Here is a 17268-nt window from a genome sequence, read left to right as displayed (position 1 = left end):
AGACAGACATATAAACACCTGGAAAAGTACGGCTGATAATTATGATTCATCCCCTAGGGACCATTAATGTTGGATAACATTTTCAAAGAGTTTTTTAGATATTTCATTCTGGATTGAAGTAGTGAACTGACCATTAGTCCAGCATCACCATCCCTCGTGTCATGCCGCTAACATGGCTAAAAATAAGAAAATACATTTAACATGCTGTGTTCTGGTGACTCACATCTACTTCCTGATGTATTATGTGTCCTGTACGCTGATGAATAACACTGTGAGCTTTCATCTGTGTCCCCTTCTATAAACATTAAAAAACAATGTTTGGGAAGGTGAGTCACAATACCCGTTAAAATGATACACCTACCCCCCTGACTCCTGTTAATCTGTGCTGCTCCTCCTTATAAGTCGATGTTGATGTTAATGCTGTCCAGACCACCGAGGTGTCACGCACACTCGCACAGCCTTATATAGAAGCCGTCAGCGGTTTGTGATCAGTGCATTAGTAGTATCAGCCGATGTGAACCAACATGCAGAGGCTAGTCTGTCATCTTGCTAATGTACAAGTCATGGCAAGGTCACATCCCGTGGTGGTCTGGTGAAGTGGCTCATACCCTTCCCTTATATGAGTAAGGGTCCCAGCAAGAGCAGAGCATGAAGGGTTCTGGGAAACGATTGGCATGGTCAGTTATTTAGTGGGGGTCGAGACTGATGAAGGCGTTAGAGAAGACAGGGCACATAGCCTATCCTCTGCCTGGATAGGGTTACATCCCAAACAAACCAAAAGCATGCACACAAGCAAGCAGCGCGGAGGGGAAGTGTCTTCTCTAATGAAAAGGTTTGAGGTCAGTGGCATTATTACGGTTCAACTGCAGGTTTTTCCTCCCCTTGAAATCGGACACACACCAGGTTCATGTGTTAAGATATCAGAAAATGATCTCCACCTGTTCTCCACATTTATTTGTTCAATAATATGACAAGAGCCTGTAAGCAGATGTCATGAGCAGCAGCAGATAATATGACGTGAACAATTAGTTGAAAATAATCATTGAAATTCAAAGAATAGCTGGTATGGGGGAAAAAACCCAGTCAGCTATTTGCTCCTGCATCTAACTCTGAGACATCTCCATGGAAAATCTTTTAAGTGGGCCTTTTTGCTTTTGGGACACTCGTTAATACTTGTACGACAACTTGCCTGTAAGGAATTTATAGCTCAAACAGCCTGCAATGGACTAAAAATAGCCCTCGACTTTTATTCTGCACTGAAAAGGTTGATTTATCCATACCCACATCCAAAGCAGAGAGCCAGGTCCCATTCAACACTGCTTTACCCTAATTTAGTGAATACGACATTGATTGGGCACTCTTGGCAAGTTCAATCTGGGAACATATGCTACATTATCAGAAAAGTGCCATGCTGCCACAGCCAAGAATTGAGCACAAACAATCCCACTCTTCCTGTGTTTGTGTTGAGGAATGTTATGTGTGATGCTGCTGATGAATCGCCTGCTCTTCAAAAGGAAAAGAGACTCATTTTCCAGCTTATTTCACTTCCCATGTTCAGGCAAAATATGTTGGCGTCACCAATTGCGATTGTTCTCCCTGAGGTCATAATTAATGGCACGTTTATTCTGTCATTGTAAAAACACTGCAATAACACCCACTTCACTTTAATCGGGGATTTATGTAATAGTCCTGGAATTATATAATTAGATGCATTATAATTATAGCACTGACTAAATGCATTTTTTCTGACCTACATAACTGGCATAACTTGTAATGTAATATAGCACGGCTTAGGGCTTAGTGAAGGACCACCTACACACCAGAGCAGCAGTGGTGTCTTCCCTGTGGGGAACATTTCATTTTCTACAGCAGAGATTTAACTCTCACTGAAAGAAAAATTTCAATAGTGGAACACCCAGGTGGAAAACAACAGGAAAACATTATCTTGCCAGTAGCCAACTTCCCGTAAACCTACCTACTAACTAATGAGTACAGTTTCAAAACATGTGCATGACATTTCCTACCTCTAATTCATGTTCATCTGAGAAGAACATGGGATTACTTTAAGATCCCTTCCACTCTAAAATATGCATTTTTTTATGTTTAGATAGCCAATAACTGTCTGAAGCAGAGCTCTGCGTGGCTTTCTTCATTCGCATTGCTCTTTTCCCAGTCAACCTAGTGTAGTTTAGATTAAAACGAAGGTTGACTTGATGGATGTGATCCCAACAAGGGCACTGGAAGTAAGGGGGTAGTGAGCGGGAAAGGGGCCGTTTCCAAAGAAAAAAATGATAGAAACTAGCCAATTTTAATAACTGGAGAAAATAAGACAATGTAAGTGACACAATAAAGTTCATAGTGATCAGCTCAGCCAGATATTTGCTGTATCTTCCCCTCCACTTTATATGTTATTCAAAATTGCTACATTACAAGCTGTTCAAATTGAAACTAAAACAAAATATTATACCATTTTGTTTTCACCGTCTAAGACTCATTCAGGAAGTGACATCACAGATTTGAAAGATGATTCATATCCTCCACCTGGAGACTAAATGCCTCACTACGAATAGAATCTGACCATTCATGGTAATACCTTTCTCCCACAAAGACTGCTGAGCGTCAACACCAACACCTACATGTTTGTGCTTAAATGCTGATTCATTCTGCCTAATGAATTCCCTTGGGAGAGACTGTACTGCAGACGCCTTGTGACTCAAAACCTCTTCCAACTGTGATTCTAAATAAGGCAGTGTATTTCTCTGTAGCGCTCACTGTCGCTGCATATGACCTGACATGCAGTTCAAGCAGACTGAAGTGGAGCCTCTGTTCTTAATCGGCCGATGTCTCACACATGACCGGCATGGAACTTCTCCGGGCAAAGAGAGGGAAGATAGCTGAAAATGAGATGGTTTACATAAAAATGGGATGAGAGGGGAGGAGAGGAAAGAAGAAGATAGGAGACGAGACGAGACGAGTAGAAAATGTGATTGTTTAAATAAAATTGAGAAGAAGAGGATCAGAAAGAAGAGGATATGAGAGGAGACAAGACGAGTAGAAAATGTGATTGTTTATAACAAAATAGGAAAAGAGGAAGAAGAAGAAGAGGGTAGAGAAGAGGAAAGGAGAGAAGAGGAGAGGAGAGGAGATTAAAATGTTTTTTCTTAGTAAAACATCTGATCCATAAAATTAGGACGTTGAATCATCTGATCTGAAGTTCCAATGTCACAACTTGCTCAAGCACTCCAGTTCTTCCCCCCTCTATTCCCATTTCATTTGTCCTAAAAACTCTATTACACCATACTCAACTTTTCACATTTTCTCTGTCCATGTGTAGAAGATCTAACACGCTGCTGGCTACATTTCAACATGCTGTCTGTCGTGAGTTCAAAGCTGAAGCTGGGTGGTTATCTGTGTGTGTGCATGTGGTTGTGGTTAAGTTGCTTTATCCTTTAAGCCAAATCAATAAGATGTCAAGAAAAATGGCATTTTCTCACATCTACAGCGGGCTCAGTTTTAAAGAGTTATCTCAGTTAAGTGCTATGCTGGCTTCCTCCTTATCAGTCAGTGTGCTCATCTTTTGAGTGGATGGAGAAATTTCAGAAACTAATGGGGAGTTAACGCTCCCTTCTCATGCAGCCTCTGAGGGCAAATGACGGTTAAAAGTTTTTTTATCTCTACGCATTTCTTTCTTATTTTCTCTTTTCTTTTTTGCCTGCTTAACTAACCCTCCCCACCTCCTCTCCTGCGTCATTCCTCCAGTGGTTCCCTCCGGAGCTGTGCCGTGAAAGGCTCACTCCTCATGCGCCATATGTCTGGTTTCTATTAGTGATTTGGCAACAGGCCTCTGCGTGCGTTCTGCATAGGTACGGGAGCTGTTAAGGCAGAAATTTCCCTTTTTACAACATGGCCCCCATCCTTCAGTCTGTCTCTCTCACTTTGACTCACACACATGTGCACATGCAGTATATATTATGTACAAATACACTGTCACGTCCCTACAACCAGGGGACATGAAGACAACCGGAACATTCGAGTCTCCCATTAAAGTTGGTTGTGTTGATACATTGGTTTCCATGGGTAACAAGGAGGGGTGGACTCCCTGAGGAGCTGCTGTCATGGGCGCGCCCACTTTCTTGGACGGACCCACCTCAGCTCATCAGGATCTGGCCGGACCTCAGCCACTGAGGAGTTTGGAAGAAATACCATGTTGTCTTGTAATACCCCCCCTGTGATGTGAATCATAGTGACCTCTGTATGTTGGGAGGATCAGAAAAAAAGTTGGCGGAGCCTGTATGGAGTGGGCGTTGAGAATAAAATCATCTGGATCCAGAAATAATTACATGGATCTTGTGAGAATGAAGGTCGCTGTTGTGGATCCAGAAACAAAAAGTGATTTCAAGGACAATATAATTTGCCTTAGGTTTTTTTCCCCTTAAACGAGAAAATTCCATATATTATACATTACTGCTGACCATTTTCAAAGCATACAATACGTTCTTAGATTGATACCATATTTTTTCCTATTGGCAGCTTCAGTTAAAGCGATTGACCTGCAAAAGCTAATGCAGCAGATGTTAGATAGGACTGATTAATTACTGGAAATTAAGCATGAGAGAAAAAGGTTCTTAACAAAAGTATGGATTCATCTGGAATATCCTTGTATTTATCGACATATAGTTTTGTTTTTGCTGTTCTCTGTCTGAGATCTAATGGCTGATACTGTACACAACACCACTCATTGCTCTTTACAAAAATATACTACAAAGTTAAAATGAGGCTTCAGCAGTCTCAGTTAGAGGGTGGGTGTCTCCCAAAATGTACAGTCTTTTTGGAACTATATTCCCTTTCTGTGTTTCCCCGCCTGGACAGTGTTTCCTTGTTGAGGCACAGCTGTGAGATAATAACAGAAAGAGGGAAATTGGTACTTAAAAAAGGAACTCACTTGATTTGTATAACCCAGACCGCTGTAGCCTCACATTAGCTTGAGATAAACTTATACTGCTTCTAAAAAGGCACTCCAATTTAGTGTTACACTTCCGTTGTCCACTCTGTCAATCTGCTCCCAAAAATGGGCTTTCAGGCCTTTGTTATGATGGTGTCTGTGCGACATATAAAGATCAGGATCGACAGACAGACAAACCAAGTTTCTATTCCATTTTCTAAGGTTACGTCATCACTGTTCTTCTGAAAAGATTTTCAACACACTCTGGGTGCAGTGCTTGCATACGGTCATTGGGAACAATTTAAAAAAAGTCACTAAAAAAGCTAAAGACGCACAGGTCCTATTACATTACATTACAGTCATTTAGCAGACGCTTTTATCCAAAGCGACTTACAATAAGTGTATTCAACATAGGTATTCAAGAGAACTACTAGTCACCAGAAGTCATAAGTGCATCTCCTTTCTTAAACAAGCATCTAAGAGCATAAACCAGAGCAAAAGTACAGTGCAGGAACAAACTAATACGAATACAATAAGTGCAACAAACTAATACGAATACAATAAGTGCAACAAACTAATACGAATACAATAAGTGCTAAGCGGAAGGCTCAGGGTAGTGCTTCTTGAAGAGGTGAGTTTTCAGCCTGCGCCGAAAGATGGGCAGCGACTCTGCTGTCCTGACGTCAGTGGGGAGTTCATTCCACCACTGAGGGGCCAGGACAGAAAGAAGCTGTGACCGGGTGGATCGGCCGCAGGGACCTCTGAGCGACGGGGCAACCGATCGCCCAGAGGCAGCAGAGCGAAGTGGTCGGGCGGGGGTGTAGGGCTTGACCATGGCCTGGAGATAGGAAGGAGCTGTTCCTTTCACTGCCCTGTAGGCTAGCACCAGAGTCTTAAACTGGATGCGAGCTCTCTCATCCTAAAATGAGTCAAGCTCCAAAAATCTTGAACCTTAAATTCCCATAATCCAATCTCAGCATCTCTCGTCAGACCCTCCCTGCCTGGGAAACACCCACGTCTTACAAACTCTACGTCCACAGTTAGAAAGAAGGGCTTTCTGTTGAAAATGTGATGGCTCCTAGCCCAAGTTGAGATAACCCTGATGACATCATCAGTGTTATTTTTATCACTTTATAAAGCTTCTCTAAAGCCACAGAGGATATTATACAGCAGTCTTCTAAGACTGAGTAGTAACAGGCAAACTGATTATAATGTGCTCCAACAATCTCATCAGTTTTTGATAAACGACATTCATCAAAAGTAAATGTTTTCCATCCTTTTCCTGACGATCTCCTGAATCAAAGATCAGTCCCATGGCATGCTAACACAGAGGCAGAGCTTTTCTTACTCAGATTCAACTTCTTCCTGCCTTCACAGTGTGTTCCCGTGCCTGCTGCTATAATTGCTTCCATGTCTCTCAGTTGTGGTGCAGGCCATGCTGATGATGTTAGAGAGAGGTGGAGAGAGAAGGTTTTCGGATGAGGACAGCAAAGCCCAGCTGGGTGGGGTCATTTACTGGCTGAGGAGGGCCCATTCTCTCAGCTGAGAGGATTGCACGTTGATGACACAGCTATGGAGAGTAGACCTCTCTGTGTGCCCTCTATGAGTAAGGCTTTCCTTTGCTCATAACCTGCTATTTCCATAGCAGTCATGTCAGGCGTCCTTCGTCTCGAACCGCAACCTCCTACAGCCAATTAAAGTCACCACGATCTTAGTAAAAAAGGAATGAGGTAAATTCAGTGCAGTGATTTGTGAAAGGCCCTCAGATGTGAAATGGAGATATATTGATTTGAAACAGATTGAACATGATTTATAAAGTATTATGTTTCCACTTAAAGAGACACTTCTGATCCGTGGCTCTGCAGAGGCTTCTAAGGATGATCTTCTTTTTTTTTACCGTATCAACACATGTCAGTCTGATAAACCCTCAGCCAGACATTCAAAGCCAGATATTTTTAGACAAACTGAATGAACTCAGTGGCCAGACTATACTATCCAGGTGTTTAGGCGCTCCACACCCTGGAATCAGGTAAAAAAGGGCTTAATTCCACAGGTAACATCTGGTTCCTATGACCTCGATCTGCCAGGTGTTCCCATCTCTCTTAAGAAGCCTTTTGATAGGAGCAGATTGGAGGTGGCACCACAACAAACATGTGCGTCTTTCTTGAGGAGCAAAACGAAAATGCTCTGAAAACTGAGACCAACTTCTTACTCACCACACATCACATTGAAACTCGAGCAAGAAAAGCTGGAACAGTAACTTCATGAGAACAGCAGCCCACTTTGTTCCCCACTCCTGACATCTGGAGTGTTTTCACCACATTACCACTGATCAGAGGGTGGCCTGCACTTTCTTTGCTGATATTCATCACATAAAAGATTAAACGCTCAAGATCATCTGTTAATAACACCATTGAATTCATTGATAAATGGGGTCGGGTCTTAAAGGCAGCCTTACAGATGAGGATATGTAATACAAAGATGCAGATATTTGTCTGTGTCTTTAGTCTGTGACTGCACTCAGACTCAGTGTCTGAGGGTCGAGTTGAGGGGAGATTTGGGTGAGTCGTACACGTCAGTGATGCAACACACTCAAGTTGTGGTTTCACAGGGAGTTAGGTGTTGTTAGTGTTTCTTGTTCCGGCGCAGTGACTTCCTGGAGTCTTTTCATCTGTGGGAGGATGCTGACTCTTTCAGTGGTTGCCTTTTGGACATACCTGACAAATTGAATCAAAGAATAACTGAGTGTAGAGAAAACTGAATGTCTTCTTCAAAGCTGCTGAACTACATATATGTCAAGAAGATATTCTCCCAGAAAATACACTGGGGAAGCCAACTTCCGCAAGAGCAAAAGAGCACATACAAAAAAATATGCATCTCTTATGACTGTGAATGATGAAGATAAATATCAGCAGCTGGTTAGCTTAGCACAAAAAACATCTGGCTGCATACTTGACACAGACATAAGTGGTACCGATCTTCTCATCAAATCAAAACAAGATGCTTCGATTTGTTTTTCCTTTAAAACTGTGAGGGCAGGGAAAGGTAAAAGGAAACGTTCCCTTTGCTAAAACAATGTATTTAATGTGTTTCATGATGCAACATTATTGCAAAATAAGTTCAGCACAACAAGTTCTGCCCTCCCTGCTCTATGTGTTCGCAAACCCCTGGACACTAAAAAGCAAAGTGTTGAAACACTCTGAGGGAGGTTTGAACACAAACCGCAAAGCCAAGCTAAAAATCAGGGTGTGTTTCTTCCTGTGTCATCAACACGTCTGTGAGAAGAAGTCACTTTGAGGTTCGATCTTTATCACACGCTGGATAACTCTTGGAGGTCAATACAGAAGATTTTTTGGTTTTTTATAACTGGTGGTCATTTGAGACATGATGAAAACAGATCTGTGTTTTAATATCCTTTCCATAGTTACTCCGCATCCAGAGAAAGTACCGCTGTCAATGTGAGTCTGTGACTTTATTTTCCTTATTATTATATTCCTTTTATTATTGATCCCCATGGGGAAATTCAAGTGTTGCAGCAGCTCAACTACACAGAAACAGATAATAAATACACAGTCTGATGGCAGTGGGCACAATGAGCACATATTATACAATAAAATAAAAATAAAAATAGTCTGAAGCGCTCCGTCCTGCTCTTTGGTAGAATCAGCCGATGGCTGAAAGAGCTGCCCAGCTGCCACAGTTCCTCATGGAGAGGGTGAGAGGGATTGTCCAGGATGGCTCCGAGTTTGGCCTTCATCCTCCTCTCACCCACTGACTCCAGACTGTCCAGCTCCAGACCCACCACAGAGCTGGCTTTCCTCACCAGCTTGTTGAGCTTGTTGGCATCTCCAGTCCTAATGCCACCACCCCAGCACGCTACAGCGAAGAAGAGGGCGCTGGCTACCACAGACTGGTAGAATGCCTTGAGCAGTTTATTGCACACATTGAAGGACCTCAGCCTCCTCAGGAAGAACAGCCTGCTCTGTCCTTTCCTGTATAGGGCATCAGTGTTGTGTGTCCAGTCCAGTTTATTGTTTATCTGCACCCCAAGGTACTTGTAGGACTCAACCCTCTCCACTTCCCCTCCCTGAATGAAAACAGGGACAGGGGGGCTTCTGTTCCTCTGGTAGTCCACCACAAGCTCCTTGGTCTTGCTGATGTTGAGCTTCAGGTGGTTGTTGCTGCACCATGTGATGAAGCTCTCAATCAGTCCTCTGTACTCCTCCTCGTTGTCCCTGGTGATACATCCAACAATGGAGGAGTCATCGGAAAACTTTTGGAGGTGGCAGGAACCAGAAGGGGTATGAAGGGTAAATAAGCCTCAGAAAGATTTAATGCACAATACTAGAGGCTATAGCGCATTACAAAGCAATAAAGTTTATCTTAAGAGTACTATTGTGAAATCACAGATTAATATATTACACTAGTCTTCTTTATATGACAAACACAGAGAAATAATTTAAAGGAATAGTTCGATATTTCTGTAATTTGCTTTCTTATCCTGCTAGCATGACGCTAACAAAAGCCAGTTATCTTATTATAGAGTAAAGACTGGAAAAGGGGGAGAAGGCTAGCCTGAATTTGTCTGCATTGAGGTAACAAAACTCACCTACGAGCACCTCCAAAAGCTCTTACAATCAGTTTCTGTAGGGATCAAACCAACAAGACTAAACATGTTAATTAGCTGGCTGCTGGTGGGCACATTCTGTCAACTATGGAGAGAGCCACGCTGTTTCCACTGCTTCCAGTCTTTGTGATGATCTAAGCTGACCCGCTGCTCATTGCTTCATATAGTTCATCACTACAAATAAGCGTAACTGTTTGATGACTCAACAATCCAGATGAAAGACACACATATCTCATTACTTCAGTTTCCTCATGCCAACGTTTTAAGACTGTAAAGCAGGTTTCTCTGTTCCTCTGGTATCTCTACCCCGATCCTTTGGACTTCCTCACTCTGCAGCTCAATTTTCCCGCAACCCTCTCTACATGCAGGAGCACCCATGCCGGGTTAAGGCACCGGGCACCCTCATTAGCACAGCATGGGCTTTAACTTCCCGTATGCTCTGATAGAGACACACCCAGCACCTACAGTGATTTAAAGCCAAGCGTTGATGGCAAGAGATCCTAAACCTTCCACGTTCATATATCACCTGTCACAATCCTGTAATTATCATTGTTCCCCCCGAAGCTCCACCTTTCTTCCTTTACATGTGATGGGATTCATTATCTTTCCATCTTCCCTAACTATAGTTCCATTAACAACAGAGCACTGCGGGAAACAGATATAAACCCCAGAAATAAGTTAGCATTTTTGAACTTTGGGTTCCTTTGTCTTGAAGTCTTGAAGTGGGTTTCTAGAATTCTAGATTTATCAAATAAGGTATGTGGTTTACAAAATCTTATATTGCTGAACAAAACGTGTATGTATCATACACAATTGTTCGCCACCTGGCTTAATTTCTGCAATAATCCTAAAAACAATGGAAAAATCTCATTGGCTTTTTGTCGAGGGAAACAGTGCGATGCTACCTTCTGGGGTTGGCCCCCAAAAATACGTCCGCCCTGCAGCACTCTCTATTTGCGAGCCATAAATTCATGATTACATACACGCAGAGAAATTGGAGGATTGCATGGTCTAAACATGAACACACAAGTATACATCTACCACATAAATACAAGACCGTGCTTCACAAGACTCCTCCACGATGACAAAGAAAGAAAAGGAACATTAAGGTAATGAATGAGGAGCAGCTGTTAGTTCAAACCCAACAACGGTTCTTCTCTGACTCACTGGCTTTTACCCCGTAATCAGAAACAAAACAACGATTCAGGGGGAGAAGAAACAGACCTTCAGGTGATTCGACAAAGAGTGCGTTGATTCACCTGCCAGCTGCTGGTGAGGCTGGTCTGCGGCTGTGATTAGTAAAAGGCTGGGAGATGACCTCCCCTCCCTGGGTGAGTGGCCACACTCTGCAGGAGCTTAATGATGGGGCCTGAATGCAAAGAAAGACCTGCAGGGTCAGAGTCTGATGTCAGTGGGGAAACTACAGAGCCCTCTAATCTAGAGACACCCAACAACGCTACATGTGCGTGTGTGTGTGTGTGTGTGGGTAAATGTAAGATTTAGCCGTAGTGCTCTTAAAAGTATTTGCAGACCTGTATTTTGCATTTTCATGTTGTTTATTCGTCACGCCGACGGCTTTCATTTGTATGCTAAATATAAAGCTAGAGTGAAGCAAATAGTTTCCAAAAGTGTTGAACTATTTCTTTGACAGTTTTCATGGTTACTATTTATTTTGGTAGACAGAAGTTCCAATGAAAGTCCTGTAATGGTGAAACTTTTCTTGGAGAGAAATGTTTCTTGATGATTTTTCTTTAATGTCATTTTCCAGTGATTACCTGAATTCCAGTCACCTGTTAACAAATATCTCAAAACCTGAATAAATAAAACCAAAGTTGTCTGTTGGCAGAACAATTTTACCCCAAAGACCAGCATGTTCTTCATACGCAGATGGCGTTTGCTCAGTTGAACTCCCTGCATATGTTCTTTCATAATTAGGGTGAATCCAGCCCTTAAAGAGCACTGTGTCTAAATCACTTTAATAGTGGAACAGTTGGGGAAGAACCCTTTCAGCTAAGGGTAGGATAAACCCATCACTCACTGGGATGGCAGCCATGGCATCTGCTCAGAAAGGCGCTAGCATAATATAAGGGTATCCACTCAAAAACCCTGAGTAATCTTAATGTTTTATCAGGCCAGGAACAAAAGAATAATTGCATCTAATTCTAGCCTTTTCTGCTCATTCCAAATGATTTTTCAGTGCTTTAACCCCAAGGAAAGTGATGGCCTAGGGAAAGAGCGCCACAGGGTGAAATGAGGCAGATATTGTAATCATTAACCATCTAACTGCTCTCCAGTTCACGTTACTTTGCCAAGAATTCATGGCAGTTTGAACTCCTCATCTCTTTCTCTCTCTCTGTCTCTCTCCCCTGGAGCTTAATCTCTGGGAGGGCGTTTTGGGTTTCTATTGAAATATTTTATCAGCTCCCAGGATGCTGTCTGACATGGGAGTCAAGTAAATCTTTACCAAGATCACAGTGGGGTCCTCTGATGTTTTTCAGGAATGCCCGTCAGTCTCAGTTAACTCTTGAAAACCCAGACAAACGAAGATCCCCAGTAACCAGATTTCTTTGTGATTCCCCAGAGGGGTCAATGGGAAAGCCATTGCATCTCACGGAAGTGCTGAACCAGAAGATTTTCTCTGGGAGCAGCTGGGAGTGTCTGGTCATTAAAGCAAGAAGAAGGAGATCAAATTGACATTCAGCAGTGTTATGACCTTCTAACTCTGCCCTCTTGCTGGCGCATAATCTCCCCTCTTTACCAGTTTACACAGCTCAGGTGACTCTGCGTGCCAGTACTGATATCTTCTGAATCCTGCAGAGACAATAAAAGTAACGTCTTTTACGAAAGAGAAATATGTTTCCTTCTGTTCTGTTGTCTTTGATCCGCACCTGGTTTGCTTTTTAGTGATTTACCTGAAACATAAACTATAAAAAAATGACCCAGAAGGAAGGAAGAACAGAGTAAACAGAAACCAACTTTGCATTCCAGAGCATTAGCGAGCTTAACCTCACGTTCATTTGGTTGAACTGATTTGTTATCTGTAACTGATTGCAAACACTTAAAACTTGACATCAGCTCACAGTGCAGAGCAGATCTTTAAAAGTCCAAACTATGAATGACCTCACGTTACTTTGTTTAGTTCACAAGTCAAAGGGATTTTGCTCAGTGTCCAGCCGAGCAGTTCACTGATACTTTCATTCTCTGGAGCGGATCCTCTTTCCACTAAAACCCATGAGAGAGGCTATAAATAATCTACTGAAGTCATCCCTGATGTGTAATTAATTTTCAGCAGTACTTCCCTTGTGATGAAGAGCTTCAGTGTTATGACAAGCCACTCAATCAAGCCCATCACCTGTTGGACTCATGCTACGCCTGTTTTCCTAGCAGTAACCCAAGACCCATTGAGTCCTACAACTGGCAATATAATAAATAAATCAATAAATGAAATAATAAAGAAAGACATGAAGAACTGAAAGTCTCAATTTTTAAATAAATGTGCAGGTTCATTTGAAAACATTTATTTAAGTTTTTATTTGTTTTTAAATGTCAAATGAGTATATACAATGTCAAATAAATGTATATATTTTTCTGTGGATATTCATTTATTTACAGATTAACCTGCATATTAATTCGATAATTGAGGCTTTTTGTCTACATTTATCTCTTCATAATTTATTTATTTAGTTATTATAATGGCAGTTTAAGTCCTCAATAGTGACCAGGCCCTGATTCCCTGCACCCATTGGCACCAATGAGACAGCACGTACAAAATAGTGATTGTGTTCGACAATATTACCTTACATTTAGATCACCAAATATACTCTTAATGTATTTGAATGGCCGTTTGGATCTATTATGTGATTAGATCAATTTTAATTTAGTTAACCAGGTTAATTTAAGCAATGATGAAACCTTTTCCTTTCAATCTTTTAAAACAGGAGTTTTGTGGCAAAACACTAAAAAAAGTTAGTATGTGGATGAAAAATGTACATACTACAGGGGGTTAACAAAAAAATATTGATCCTTCACTTTAATCCCTCCAATGTTAAGCAGTAAGCCAAAATACAAGATTCTTTATGAGCTTCAAACTAAACTGCACCTGTAACCTTAAGAGCCACGTTTCCTGAGTAGACTCCACCCTTCAGATTGTTCCACAAATGGAAATCGTCCTCCACCCTCCTTCCTTAAAAACATTACCCTGCTTCTGCATACATGTTTCCATGACAGCAAGGGCGATGGGAGGGTAAAAAAAATGTGTAGCCCAGCACACACACACACACACACACACACACACACACACACACACACACACACACACACACACACACACACACACACACACACACAGTATGGAAACTCTTAGCCACAGAGACGACAGGGTATAGCGTTGTTTTTACAGGTAGACCAGCGAAGCCCTCTGTTACAGGAAATGAGGTCATATGGATAAAACAATCAAAATACAAGAGCGCTACTGAAAACTAAACTATAAAAGTTACCACCGCCTGGCCCTGCTGAGAGTGACTATCACTGCCAGTTTTTGCCCAAGCAAGAGAAAAAAAAACACACAAAAGTACTGTAGGAATATGGTATTAATTAAGGATAAGAAGTGACTGGCCGTGATGGGGGTTTGACATTTGCCACAAGCAAGAAGGGAATTTTACATGATTCACTTAATTGTCCATTAGGGAGTAGGGCACATGGACAGGAAATGATTTTACATCCTTTCCCAGATTTCCAAAAACACATATCCTTCTTATTCCCACCACATCTGCAGCACAAAGTCTGACCCCCACAAACATGCTATTGATCATGTGAGCCCGAGGCGACAGCAGCATCGGGATCAGGAGCAGAACAGAGCATTGTCAGAAAGTGCATTTAGACAAAAACACTATTTGAAACACTTTTTTATTTTTCATTCTGTCTACAAATGCTAACCTCGTCATACTAACATCATCACAATTACAATGCTAACATGCTCATATTGGAGAAGACTGGGCTTTTTCGGAATGTGGTGCTTAAAGAGACAGGCACTAGAACGGAGCGATTCAGTAAGAGGGTGAATACAGTTATATTCAGACATTCAAATGAGAAAAAAAAAGCGTGTAAACATGTTCTAGATACAATACATAGTATGTCCAATACAAGTATGAACCTGAAAATGAGCGTAATATATCCCCTTTAAAATGTGGAAATACTGTATGTGAGGAGGAAATCAGTGTTGGATTCACAACTTGTTTCCACCGCCTCAATATAACAAACAAAAAATATAAGTAAACTTTGTCCTAGATGAGACGTCAAGGTATCCTAGAAGTTATTACAATTCATCCTGAGGGAAACAGAAATCTCTGAATCATATTTCATGGCAATCTATAAAGTAGATGTGGATATATTTATTCTAGCAAAATGTCAACTTTGACCTTTACCACATGTCATGGCAATCTAACCAAAACGGTGGACCATAACGACTTTACCATCCCTTGAATCCATTTATTTGCTCCCACATCTGCATGTAATATTGTAACAAAATCATTTTAATGATACAATATTACCACATGAGTGGAATATCATCATTAATTCACCAGTTTCTGAATTTGCTACTTTTGTCCCGTTAACGTCATCCGTCATAACTACTCAGTTGCCAGTTGGGAACTTAAATAAAGAGAAGTAATCATGGAGAAACCTCGAACAAGTAAAGACGGTCACCAACCAACATTACTCACCACTTTCAACAAATAAAACAGCCAGTTTGTAACTACTGATGATTTGTTTCCATAAATTAAAAGCATCCTCAAAGCTTTAACGGTCACACAAGAGATGCAGACTCTTCTTTCTCCAGATACTTCTGTTATGAAGTCACCTCTTTTCTCTCCTTGGGTAAGAAATAGAAAACATTAATATGAGGTTACCCGCTGGTTGTTGTAAAGAGGCTATGTAAGTATATAGATATTTAAACCTCCACCTCGAGGAAAGCAGGGCACACAGCCAGCTGCTTAGCTAATGGGATGATCTTTTATTACAGGACACATAAGGAAGCGAGAACATGTAACAATAAAAAACATGCCCGGAAAAACAGAAACTAGATGCTATTTCTTTCAGCAACCACCACAGTATATGGACTTTAGGAGATTTTGTTGGGGAACTTGGATGTAGCCATGACAGACATGTCCTTAGGGACCAGCAGGCAGACCTAGACACACCATATTTCACACAGCTGTGGACACACAGCTGTTTTTCTGGTTCTGCTTGGAGTCACCCGACTATGCTGCCATGCTTTGCTTTTGCTCAGTTTCCTTTTTTGCCAGTTCTGGCGGTGCCATCTTTAACCCAGAGCTTGATGACTTAATAGAAATCTTCTTGTTTTGGCCTCAGCTTGTTCTTGCACATGTCAAACCAGGACTGCGTTAAATGCTACAGAGTAAACTATCCCAAATGACAGATCTAAAGCTTTTGCTTTGAAACCTAAGCTTAAACCAACCAATTTATATAAATGAGTGTAGAGTAAATAATAGTAATACCTCTCAGTATAAAGCAATTAAATTCAACAGCACCACAAACTGCATCCTCCAAAATGAATTTAAACAGAACAAAAACTGAATGTCATCATAATCTTGTATTGAAGGACTGTTGTGTTAGACTGCATTAGTTTTACCAAGCTATACCTAATAAACTGCCAATTAAGTGATATACCTTCATCAATGAATAATCATTCTGTTCAGCACATAAAGAGGCAGCTGCCTTCTCTTTAGAGGACCTGTATTGGTATCACTCTTCTGTGACTGCAGGGTTCTTTGCCTCTGCATACATTAATACAAACGCAAGTCTTTTCCAGAATACAGCTGTCTATCTTCACCAGCATGGCCACCTGTTACCACCTGAAGACCTCCTGATCTTTAACAGCCCATCCCCCATTCTATGTGAGACAACAGGCAGCTGTTACTGTGAAAATCATGATAAATGAGAAAGGGAATTGCCTTTTCAATTATCTTAGTGATACAATCATTGATCGACATTTTGGGAAATCCGCTTATTGATTTTGGAAGAGCCCTCTCCTAGATAGCTTTTGGAGGGAGTTATTTGGCTTATTTGATAAAACATTTACTTTACAGCTACCCAGTTTCCAACTGCTGGCCATCTTTGGGGGCATCCTGGAAGCAGTGATGTGCAGGAAAAAGAGCCATAAAGAGCACCAGCATATCCTTTAACATCGTCTTGCTTCAAAACCTTTCCTTCTTCCTGGAGGCTTGGGTTAGAGATGAAGATGTGCTTGTGTAGAGGTGTGTGTTTGGATATGTATGTGGGTGAGTTGTAGAGTAGAGTTGAAATTGGCCTGTAAACAGGGAGAAGAGGAACAAGGAAGTAAGTAAGGAAATCTTTACGGACTATGGTTTTGGATTCCTATTCAGTAGATTTTAAAAGGAAAAATATTGTAATAACTTGAATGTGTTTTTAAACAAAGCAAATAAAAAAGAAACAATATGAGAAATAGCTCCAATGTCGAATTATGCCCTAATGTTTAATGCCGTAACATATGAGCTAGTCTATATTATAAATTAACCAACCATTTTTTTGGGCTCATAAGCAAAAAAGCTTGGGAACCACTGCTTTAAGGCATCCTTACTATACATACATCCATCCACAGACTATTATTAAAATCTATCCCTGAATAAGATATACAATAGTTTATATATTACAGAACACA

The sequence above is a fragment of the Anoplopoma fimbria genome, chromosome 12 (assembly GCF_027596085.1).
Source record: "Anoplopoma fimbria isolate UVic2021 breed Golden Eagle Sablefish chromosome 12, Afim_UVic_2022, whole genome shotgun sequence".
Classification (NCBI taxonomy): Eukaryota; Metazoa; Chordata; class Actinopteri; order Perciformes; family Anoplopomatidae; genus Anoplopoma; species Anoplopoma fimbria.
Note: the sequence above shows the minus strand (reverse complement) of the source record.